The sequence below is a fragment of the Tachysurus vachellii genome, chromosome 16, assembly GCF_030014155.1.
Source record: "Tachysurus vachellii isolate PV-2020 chromosome 16, HZAU_Pvac_v1, whole genome shotgun sequence".
Taxonomy (NCBI): domain Eukaryota; kingdom Metazoa; phylum Chordata; class Actinopteri; order Siluriformes; family Bagridae; genus Tachysurus; species Tachysurus vachellii.
In genome coordinates, this window is record NC_083475.1 from 2,416,475 (window position 1) to 2,428,519 (window position 12,045).

Genomic DNA, 12,045 nt, shown 5'->3' on the forward strand with positions numbered 1-12,045 from the left:
CATTTCTTTTATTATGGAATCGGTATCAGAACCGGGAATCCTAAGGCAGAACTGAAACCGGAATCAAAAAATTTCCTTTGATACCCAACCCTAGTTTTAACTGTTTTGTGGTATTTCTGTGGTATTTTTGTGGTGTGTATAGTGTTTTTGCTTGTTTTTTGGTGTTTCTGTGGTATTTATGGTGTTTTCTTTCGTGGTGTGTATAGTGTTTTTGCTTGTTTTTCGGTGTTTCTGTGGTATTTATGGTGTTTTTCTGGTGTGTATAGTGTTTTTGCTGTATTTTGTGGTATGTCTGTGGTATTTATGGTGTTTTTCTGGTGTGTATAGTGTTTTTGCTGTATTTAGTTGTGTTTCTGTGGTATTTATGGTGTTTTTGTGGTGTGTATTGTGTTTCTGCTGTGTTTTGTGGTGTTTCTGTGGTATTTATGGTATTATTGTTTTGTGAAGTGTTTTATTTTGTATTTTTGTGGTATTAATGTTGTTTCTGTGTTGTCTATTGTGTTTCTGCTGTGTTCTGTGGTGTGTCTGTGGTATTTATGGTGTTTTTGTGGTGTGTGTAGTGATTTTGCTGCACTGTAAAAAATCCAACTTGCAAATTGTTAACTCAATTTAAAATTACAAGTTAGGTGGACAAATTTTTGAGCACAGTGTTGAGTTTACTCATAAAACAGATTTAACTGCACGTTTAGTACTATTTTGTCCAATGAAAATAAACAATTGAGTTGGTAAAACGTAATATTTTCATTTCATAATTCAAGCGTTTAACTTCCTGTCATTGCGCATGCGCAGTCTGTTTCCGTAGCATTTTGCACAGGGTTTCCCCCTCATCAACTGCATTTTAGAAGGGGCTGAATGTGCTCTGGTTCAGGTAAGCTTTCTTTTAGCTTTATTATCGAAAATAACCTAAATAAATTACACAAATGCTTAACGTATAATGTAAAGTTGTGTTTTGGAAAGGCTATTTTAGGGAATGTAATGATATCTTCCAATGAGCTCATTGAGGTCAGACAGCTAACGTGCTTCATTTGAAGGTCATGTTCAGTAAATTTTTAATGAAATGTATCAAATTACACGATTTTATTTTGTAAGTTATAGTTATTACAATAAACTGTATTTAAATGCATTGTGTGTTGTGGATGGAGTTAATAGAATTTAAGTATTTAAGAATTTAGTATTTAAGTCAGAGAAGCATACGAAAGCCATATGAAACACAGTCATACGACTAATGCCAATTACAAATGCTACATTGAGAATGAATCTTTCTTTTTGGATACATCTTTGCTTGATTTGCGTTAGAGGAAGGCTTTAGGACCCGGGAGAATCCTCTGCCAGCTGGTCAGTTTCATTTCACCGTCCGTGTTTTGCTTTGTTTAAATCAGTTTAGGCTAACTTTAATGCTAAACACGTGATTATTGATCATCCAGCTAACCCGAGTTAATACCATTACACGATCAACAAGGAAAGCCGTTAGTATTGTTAAATAGAGGGGAAAACAGCATTTACATGTAAGTAAGTTATAGGGTATTCTTAACCTTAACCGTGTGGTTATTTCTGCTCTTAGACGTACAGTACAACATAACGTGCTTTACATAACATCCGGTCTAAAACAGAAAATAGATCATGTTGATTTATCACAAATGTCTAGTATTTTAGGAGCTTAATTGTTTTTTTAAGTGTAGCTCTTCTTAGCACAATTTAACTAGTTAAATGTAATTTGGCATTATTATTTTGCTTTAAATGTGATTCATTGTATATATTCTCATTTTTTGTTTGTAATATTTATGTTGTGGTTTAAACAATTAATGTCAATTTAGTTGGAATGTAACAATGCACATGTAAACTTTTCACAATGCAAACAGCGCTTGTTTTTCTTTTCATAGGTTTGGACTGCAGTGTAAACATTGCAAATTTGCCCACAGTAGCAGAGAGGTCATCTTGAAACACTACAGGCTTCGGCACTATCAAGGGCGATCCTGGCAGCATCCTTGCTTGTATACTGATTGCATCTGCACTTTTAAAACTTTAGGTTTTTTGCTTTAAAAACACATTTGACAAGATCACACAAACACACTGCAGTTACTGACCACATTAGTTTTTCATGTGAGTTATGTGATTTCAAAGATGTTTGTCAGCCATCCCAGTTTTTAAACCATCTCAGAAATCATTTGAGGAGGCATGACACAGTCAATTGTCCTTTTAAAGGTTGTGAGCTGACAACAAATGTTCTTTCAACTTTTAGTAACTCGGAAGTATCTCGGAAGCATAAATTTAAAGGTTTTGAAGATTTTAGTTCTTTTGTTACATTGCAATCTGGTTGTTTGGGAAGCAATGAAGAGACAGGGTCTGAAGAGTCAGGAGATTTTATGCAGAATCCGCAGTCAAATTTTACTGATGTCAGTTTTTAGTTTCCTGCAGTTCCTTCTGAACATGAAACAAATGTGTATTTAGAGCCTGTAGAGTATAGAGCTCTAGAGCACAAAATTGCATCATTGATCCTTTACATGCAGACAATTTTGCATGCTTCAAAAAGTGCAATTCAGGATATATTAAGTTGGATGTGTGATATTGTTTCGTTGTCTAGGTATACAGCAAAACAATCAATCAGGGATATTCTGAGAAAGTATGAAAGCCACATTGATGAGTCATTGGCAGAAGAGCTTGCTGAATTATCAGCAGAAGTGCTCAAAACAAATCCTGTTTTTACAGCTACTGCAAAGAAGGGTACTCTCTCAACAGAATACAGAAGGTATGCTTATTTTAAAGAGCATTTTCAAGTAATTGATCCTGTGGAGTACCGATTTCATAGACTACACCAAAATAGTTTTGTGTATGTCCCAGTGTTGAGGGTTCTTGAAGTGTTGCTAAACCGAACAGATGTCTTGGAAAAAGCAGAAAGACCTAGAGCAGAAAGGTGTGTTTGTTGAAGCACTGAATGCACATCTCAGAGGAACGGTATATTGTGTATGTGCTGACAATCTTGGGGCTCACAGTCTTGCTGGCTTTCAAGAAAGCTTTCAGGCTGAAAGGCTGACTTGATTTTGCTAAGTCAGCAAAGATGACATACAGACACAATATGCTAGTTGTTTTCAGCTTCGAACAATTGAACAGCACAACTCCATTACAAATGAACCGAGGGACCACCATGAGCTTCAGAGCAGACTGGGTGTAAAAATAGAATGTGTTCTCAGTAAGCATCTTTCTTTCTTTCACCCAATAACAGGGTTCCCGCCAGATGTCCTACATGACACTTTGGAGGGAATTGTTCCATTTGAGTTATCAGTTTGCTTAAAAGAACTCATCACAAAGAGACATTTTACTCTTGATATTCTGAACAAATGTATTAAGTCCTTTTCTTACAAGGACTCAGACAGAGTAAACAGACCCAAATTAATTTCCCAGTCCAGTTTCTCAAAGAAAACCATAGGTGGGAATGGTCATGAGAACTGGGCATTACTACGCTTATTACCATTACTGATTGGTAATCTTGTACCCAATTCTGAGCCTGCTTGGGAAATTTTGATGGACTTGAGAGAGATAGTGGAGTTGGTCATGTCTGCAAAGTTTTCAGAAGAAATGCTATGCTTTTTAGAACGAAAAATTGTAGAACACCGACAACTGCTCAAAGACACATTCCCAAACTTGAAATTGCGCCCAAAACACCACTATGTGGAGCATTATCGACTCCTGATTCGCTGTTTTGGGCCATTAGTTGAGCTTTGGACGTTCAGATTCGAGGTGCATTTGCAGATGTGCATTTGCATGGAATTCACTTCAGTGAAGGCATGATTTTGTCCTCAGGTCAATGCAGTGGCTTGCCTAATTTTTTCAGAATACTCTGTGTACTTGTCAATGCTAACAAGGTAGCCTTCCTTTTGCAAAAGGCGTTCGTCATGGTACATTGAGCACTACAGGTGTTACGAGTTTTCCGAAACAAGTGCAATTGAAATACTTGAGCCAGAGGATCTACTGTAAATGATCCTCATCCTCTCACATCATATACAGTTCAGGGAAGGAACATGATTGCACTAAAGAGATTCCTTCTCCATTAATTGTTTTTCACATAGCCACACAATGATTTCCTGATTTGAACTTTAACGTAACAAAGTATGTCACAGGTTGAAGGAACTGTTCTCCGAAATGTAAATTACATTTTAAACCTGTATGACTTCCTAATGCAGAAGACAAAAGCGGGTGTTTTAAAGTAATAGTTCACCCAAAAAATCCAGTAATTCCAAGACCTGTAAGATCTTTGTTGGTCTTTGGAACACCAATTAAGATATTTTTAATTAAATCCGAGTGCTCTCTGACCTTCCTTAGACAGCAAGGGTCTTCAACATTCATGCACTTGAGTCGGTCTTCTTTATAAAAGCACTAAGCCTCAAAGAAATAGCTCAGGTGAGGCAGCGGGTTTCCATGTGACATCAGGGGTTAAACTGTGATTTTATGAAGCCATAAGAATACTTTTTTTGGTACTCTCCAAAATGACACTAGGGTGATGTGGAGGAGAAGAATTGTTGAATAAAGGTATTTTTCACACAAAATATTCTTGCAGCAAATTACCATAGCAAATTTTGAAAGTTTAAATTTTTGAACTACCCCCTTTAAGTCATTTAACATGTTACCACATATAAAGCTTTGCTATATACTTAATGTACTTTTAATCAGAATTTTGTTTTACAGAATATGCGGCTCCGTGTTGTGTTGGCCCCTGATAATATTAGGAGGCTGGATATTTTGCAAAATCTCACTTCGGTTGAACATTTGAAAACAATTATTCAAGAAAGGCTTGAAATAAAGGATGATTTTCTGATTCAGTTTGAGGATCCCGAGTTCGGAAATGAACTCTGTAACTTGACCAATATAACAGAGCTTCCACCAGAAAGAGCAGTGCTGAAGATCATCCAGAAAGTACCTGAAGAATCAGAACTAGAGACCTCGATTTCCTCTTTAGACACTGCCAGTATGTCCTCCCCATCTGATAGCTCAAACCAGAGTTTCCCCTTTGTGTCTGTGAGACAGCGTGAAATGTCTTGGTGGCCATTTCCTTTTCCGATTCCCAAGTACTCTTATGATGTTGAGTTGCGGCTTGAGAAAGGGAATGATAATTTTAAAGAAGATGGAACACTGCTCACAGTACCAAGAGAAATGAAAATGGACATCCTGGATAGCATAGCTCAGGCAATTTTTTCATTCAAAGCTTACCCAAACAATCAAGAGTTGGAGTCTGTGTCTGCTGCTCTGATTGAAAAGTATCCATTTCTGAAGGACCCAGGCTCAGGAACAGGTTATCACAGCTGGACTATGAGCATCAAATATAAGGTTGGGAACTACCGCCAGAAACTACGAACGGCAGGTTGCTCTGAAGTTACTGTGAACCAAAAAAAGTGAACAATGACTCTAGATGTTTAAAGAAAGCAAAGAGATGTGAGGTAAACTTCCTCCCAGACAACCCAGTAGGGCAGACAGATTGTTCCTTACAGAAGGAAAAATATGCACTACAAGAGGAAATGAAGAAACATTTCAGCATGGCAATTGTTGACTCCAAAATGGAACTGAGATTCTCTCTGAGAAGGAAGGAGATAGTGAAGAACCTCTTGTGGCTGATGTCCTAAAACAATGGCCAGCATTGTTTTTGGAAGATCAGGTGAGTTTATGTATTTGAGATTATTTATTGATGTAAAGATTAATTAACTTGTGTAGTCTTAATTTTTACTGTTTTAAGGTCTGTTTTAAGGTCTGTGCCGAGTTTTACAGAATTACACAAACCAACCTGAAGAGAGTACCTTTTTGTCTTCTTTGGATGAATATGCACCAAAGATGATCATGTTGTACCGATCACGTAGTGGAGCCTATGGAGATGAAATGAAGACCCTCCTAGACCAACTTGATCAAGTAATTATTTAGTGTCAAATCATGTAAACATACTGTAAAATTTGTACCCTGTGAATGAGCATAATACTGGCCCTTAAAAGGTGTAAGCCCTAATCTTTTGGTTGAATATAACATGCATAAAACCCTTTCTGTGTTTTTCAGGCTTCTGATGTGCTTGCTCAAAGAAAAGCTAAAGCTCTCAAAGGTCTACCTTTGTTTATGAGGGAAAAGTCTGGAAACTTCCTGAAGACTTGCCTGGTAAGTGTTTTATCAGTCTGTTATCAGCATATATTCTCATACCTGAGGTACAGATCTTGTAAAGAGAAAACAGTTTTGTCTGGTGTCTGAAACTAATCTGCTAACTGTTCTATGAGCTAAACAGCAGGGGAAAGAGTACAATGGAGAAGGCAAAGTGTTGGCAAAAATGTATTTATTGAATAATCCTGGTTGAATACTTATCAGAAATGAGTCTGACAGCACAAATTTTAAAAAGTGTTACGCTATATTGCCGAAAGTATTGGGACACTCCCCTTTAAGAACAGGTTTGACTACTTTAGTAATTTCCATGAGTACAAATCTTAATGTATAGGCATATAATGATATTCTAAGGAATTGTGTGCTTCTAATGTTTAACCGTTTTTACGGGCCCCTTTTCTCTTCTAACATGAAAATGCCTCTGTGTATAAGGCAAGGTTCAAAAAGAATTGATTGATTCAGCCAGTGTGGAAGAACTTGACTGGTCTGCATAAAGCCAAGTCCTAATAAAAGCTGAACACCTTTGATGTGACTTTAAATGCAGACCTTGAGCCAAAAACTCAAACCAAACACCAATGACTTGTACATATGGGTATTCAATTTAGACACTTCCAAAACTGTTGCAACAGAGATGGAAATACAATTGTAAATACATTATATTTTCATCTTTGTTGCCACAGTTTTGGAAGTGCCTCCCCCCCCTTTTCTTTTCTTTCTGTTCTAAAGAAGGGTGTGTCCCAATACTTTTGTCTGTATAGTGTAAGTACAAGATATTGGTGTTTGGTGATGTTTTTGGCTCAAGGTCTGCATTTATATTCCCACCAGAGGTATTCAGCTGGGATTAAGCCTTTGCCTTCTGAAGAACAGTCAAGTTCCTCCATACAGACTGAGTCAGTCATTTCTTTTGGAATCTTTCCTTATGCACAGCGGCATTGCTATTTTAGAATAGAAAAGAGTCCTGTTAACTATTAGAAGCACACAATTCCATAGAATATTATATGCTTAAACATTAAGATTTTTACTCATGGAAATTACTAAAGTAGTCAAACCTGTAGGACACTGTAGGTTACTGCAGGACACAGACTCAGAAGACACTCATACAAAAGGAATGAAGATGGGGGTCTTAACTATCATTGAAGATGATGTTGCCACCATCTATTCAATCCCAAATATAAGGTGCCTGTCTGTAGTTGTAGAGGAGGAAGTTGTGCTGAATAATGTGCAAGACTTCCCTACAGCTGTTGCTCTCCTATTTGGCTTGATTTGTGCCAGCAACATTAGCTATCCTAAAGAACTAAAATACACTTTTGAAACTATTCAGAAAGTGTTTATTGGCCTTGACCCCCAGTGCTCTGCAAGAGTCCAGTCCTTCAAAAACAAATTGTTAAAGTTGAAGTAGCTGCAGTTCATATGGCTAATCAAAAGTGCAAGTTTTGATTTGTTTTTGTTTGTTTTGTAACAATATATGCCAAAGTCAGTTTTGAGTTTTATTGTAAGGTTTTATGACTTTCATGTTACAACAGTTGTAATGCTTGATTGCTCTAGCGCATGTGTTGAAACACTGCTTGTTTATTGCTGCAGCATTTTAAGTTTGTTATTCTGGCACTTTGAGAACAATTTTTTTTTACTCCAGCACTTTAAAAGCTTTTTTTTGTATTTTCTTCAACAGTTTAAAAGCATTTGTGCTGGTTTACTCCAGCATTTTAAAGGCATTACAAGTTTGCCTTTTTTGCCTTTTTATTTTATAACAATTTTATACATTTTTTATTTTTAATTATTTATTTTATTTTGATGACTGGAGTGGAACTATATCTGAGTCCAATTTTTGCAGTTAATGTTGACAGAAAATGTGTCGCTTGGCAGAATTGTAAAAATGACAGTCTTTTTTTATTGTGTTTACAGTATGGTTGCAATGTCTGTGTTTGATTTTTAATGTGAATGCATACAGGAATTTGTGGAAGAAGTTTGAATGGAAGATTTAAAGCTGTACATTAAAAGAAGAAAATTAAGTTGAACCAACTTAAAAATTGAGGTAATTTGCTGCAAAGCTTTTGAGTTTACCGAACTTCAGGGCTGTAGTTCTTCTTACTTGTTTCTTAAAGTTCACTCAACCCGCTTTTTAACTTTAAACGAACTCATGATGAATAGTTAGATGTACTTACTGAGGAAGGTTGGATCTACCTACCGATGAAGGTTAGATGAACTTACTGAGGAAGGTTAGATGAACTTAAACTAGCAGTTTCAATCCACTTCTACAATGATTTGGCATAACTTTAACCACGGAAGTTGAGTAAACTCAAAATTGCTTTGCAGCAAATTTACAAATTTTTTTAAGTTAACTCAACTTTTTATTTTTTACAGTGTGTTTCTCTGGTGTTTCTGTGGTATTTATGCTTTTTTGGCACGTATAGTGTTTTTGCTGTGTTTTCTGGTGTTTCTGTGGTATTTATGGTGTTTTTGCAGTGTTTATAGTGTTTCTGCTGTGTTTCTCTGGTGTTTCTGTGGTATTTATGTTTTTGTGGTGTGTGTATAATGTTTTTACTGTGTTTTGTGATATTCCTGTGGTAATTCTTTGTTTTTGTGGTGTGTATACTGTTTTTGCTGTTTTTTTTTTTGGTGTTTATGTGGTCTTTATGGTGTTTTTTTTTGTGAGGTTTCTGTGGTATTTATGGTGTTTTTGTGGTGTGTATAGTGTTTTGCTTGTTTTTTGGTGTTCCTGTGGTATTTAAGTTTTTGTGGTGGGTATAGTGTTTTTGCTTGTTTTTTTTGGTGTTTCTGTGGTATTTATGGTGTTTTAGTGGTGTGTATAGTGTTTATGCTGTTTTTTGGTGTTTCTGTGGTATTTATGGTATTAATGTGATGGGTATAGTGTTTTTTTGTGTTTCTGTGGTGTGTAGTGTTTTTTGCTGTGTTTTGTGGTATTCCTGTGGTAATGTTTTGTGTTTCTGTGGCATTTATTGTGTTTTTGTGGTATCTATGGTGATTTTTTTTGGGTGTGTTTTTGCTATATTTTGCTGGTAGTTATTATTTTCTGTGGTGTTTTTGATGTGGCTTTGTTTGTTTTTGTGGTGTGTATAGTGTTTTTGCTGTATTTTCTGGTCTTTCTGTGGTATTTATGGTGTCATTTGTATACTTTTTTATTTTTGGAAGTATTAATGTTCCCTTAATAAGCACATTTCATCATGTGTTTTTTTTTTTTTCCTCAGTCAGTAAAACTGGAAATCAGATGTACATTTATATTTCTACTACTATGGCATGGCTTGATGCTCAGGCTTACTGTAGACAGCATTACACAGACTCGGCCATCTTGAAAGAACCACCTGAAGACTGAAGACCTGAAGTTATAATGGGAATGATCTCAGGCTGGACTAGGCTGGACTTAGTTTGGTTCAGAGACTCCTGGAAGTGGACAGACCAAACAAATTTCTCTACCATCAGCTGGTTGACTGGAAAACATCATAATGCCCTGGGGAATGAAAACTGTGGTTATATAAATAACGGTCAGGCTGCTGATGCTCAATGCTCAGACATAATGCCTTTCTTCTGTTACTCAGGTTAATTAATGTTTTATTCAGTCTTATATTTAGGCAAATTAAACTGAGTACAGATTGATGGTTTAATTGTTTTATTTCTGCATTTAGATTTAACGTTACAACAAACACTATGAGTAAAGGTTTGATACAAAGAGATGTGAATGATCCTGCGATGATGAAAGCCATCTTGGAGCAGGTTGGTCTTATCCTCCACAAGACTTATAATGTACATTTCCCAGTATTCATCAAACTCTGACACACACACACTGTATTGTAATTAGATTCTGTCTGTTGTATTCAGTTTCTGTATCATTTCCTACAGGCGAGTCTCTATCCTGCATTATTTAGCAATAAAAGTTATTTAAACAATCAGATGGAGTTGTTTCACAAGGTGAAGGAAGAAAAAATACCCAAATAGAGAATAAAAGTGTGACCTCTAAATCTGTTAATTTGAATTTATCTTTAGATTTCTGCTAATTTTGGTTTATCTGTTTAGCTGTTACATTGCACTAATGTACATTGGCATAACAAGTATAATGTATGATGTTAACCATTCCACCTGAGGGCCCCCCTGGGGAAAGGTGGGGCAGAAATTATACATCCTTTCTACAAGCATACAAACCCTGATTATATCTACACATGAAGCATACCAGAAAAATGGGAAGAAACTCAGCTATATGACTACAACACCGTTTTCAGTTAAACAAAACACAATTCCACAAAAAAACAGACAGAAAATAATTGTAAACATTGCATACATAACAAAACTGCCCCAATCATATCAGTCATTACACAATACAAACACAGACTTGGTTGAATAAAATTACTAGAATAAAAAAACACTAAACATTCATACATCCATAACACCAAATTTGCTCTTACCTTTGGTGTTTCAGCATTATAAATGATTTTCCAATACGAAACTACACTTAATTCTTCTAATACCATGTCTGTGTCCCTAAAAAACTGTTGTTTATTGGGTCTACTCTTCTCTGTGTCTGAAACAAGGAAGATTGGCCATCATTCCTGACACTAACTTTTCTGCAAAAATTTCAAGCAAGAGGCTCAAAAATTAAACTAAGGTTGAACAGATCTTTTTCTATAACTAATATACTATAAGGGATGAATATTAATACCTGGCTTTAGATTTTATTATCATTAAACACTAATGTAAAAAGTTCTTATAACACCTTTGTTTTACCTTTGAATTTCTCCTGATAACATCAGATGTAATTCCTGTATATCTGTACATTATAATAAGGGATGTATGCTTTAGAGGAGAAGCAGAGATTCAGAAGGCAGCAACTCTTTGGAAAACATCTAGGCTGTGAGCAGTTCTTACCACATATATTTAGTCATTATATTTATCAGAGTTGTAGGATACTTTCGAACTTATGCACATATTTTGCTATTTAACTCTTTTTTTATATTTCTCACTGTGTTGCAAAAAAGATTTGTAAAAGTATTTGTGATATATTCTGATTATATCTTGGTATGCTCTGTACTTAATTTGTGATGTCTTTTGTCTATGACCTCATCTTATGACCATGATATTCTTTGTTCTACTTGAATGAGCATGGACCAATTACAGAGACTCCATCGTTAAACCTACGTGTACAGAAGTCTGTCGCCGCCTCCTGTTGACGCTTATGATACCCAATGTTAAAGCCTTTTGTTATTCATGGATAACACCTTTTGTTGTACATAGATTACACTAAAAACCACACTATTGCTTTGTCTAAATAAACCTTTAAATTCATTGCTACTGTACGCAAACCCTGACTATGGTTCTTTTGGCACTCTCTTCTCATATTTCAGCTCAGAAGTAGTGTGTAGTTAAGCAGGCACATTCGGAAATGACTAGCATATGCTAATAGCGTGTCGGTGAAAAATTATATAAATTACAGGAACCTAAGGATATGAGGATTTTTATTCTGTTTCTTGACTTGACGTAACTCTTGACTATACTTATGTAAAGCTGCTTTAAGATAATGTGAATTGTTAAATAAATTTAATTGAATTAAAATTGAATATTCACTATGAATAGCTAGATAGAAAGATAACCTAATATTAGAATGACTTAAAATCACCAAAACTAATATGAATTTAATGGCTGAATTATTATTTACAAATTAAAGGAACAGCATTGGGAACAAACTGCATTTTCAAGAAGAGGGGATAAATTCAATTCAATTCAATTTTAGTCATGTAGAACATTTCAAATAGACATTATAACAAAGGAATACAAATGCATTTTTTAATTCCCTGTCCCTGAGTTGATACCATTTGTTAATGGTAGTTAATGGTTAATGGTTGTTAATGACCTCAACTTATGACTGTGATATTTCTGTAGTGTTTTGATAAAGCTGTGCTGAACTCAGACACT

General features: G+C 35.6%; 1 long non-coding RNA gene across 4 annotated transcripts; it reads left to right on the plus strand.

Moving 5' to 3' along the window:
* The first annotated feature begins 1,345 nt into the window (after window positions 1–1,345).
* LOC132858964 (uncharacterized) lies at window positions 1,346–11,418 on the plus strand. Of its 4 annotated transcripts, none has more exons than XR_009649672.1 (7): window positions 1,346–1,505; window positions 1,881–2,746; window positions 4,681–5,644; window positions 5,735–5,892; window positions 6,034–6,129; window positions 9,333–9,680; window positions 9,768–11,418. It is a non-coding gene; the product is annotated as an uncharacterized LOC132858964 (long non-coding RNA). The 4 variants fall into 4 exon arrangements; XR_009649674.1 differs by having other exon boundaries at window positions 1,881–1,991; window positions 2,582–5,644; XR_009649673.1 differs by having other exon boundaries at window positions 1,881–5,644; window positions 5,723–5,892.
* Window positions 11,419–12,045: the final 627 nt, after the last annotated feature.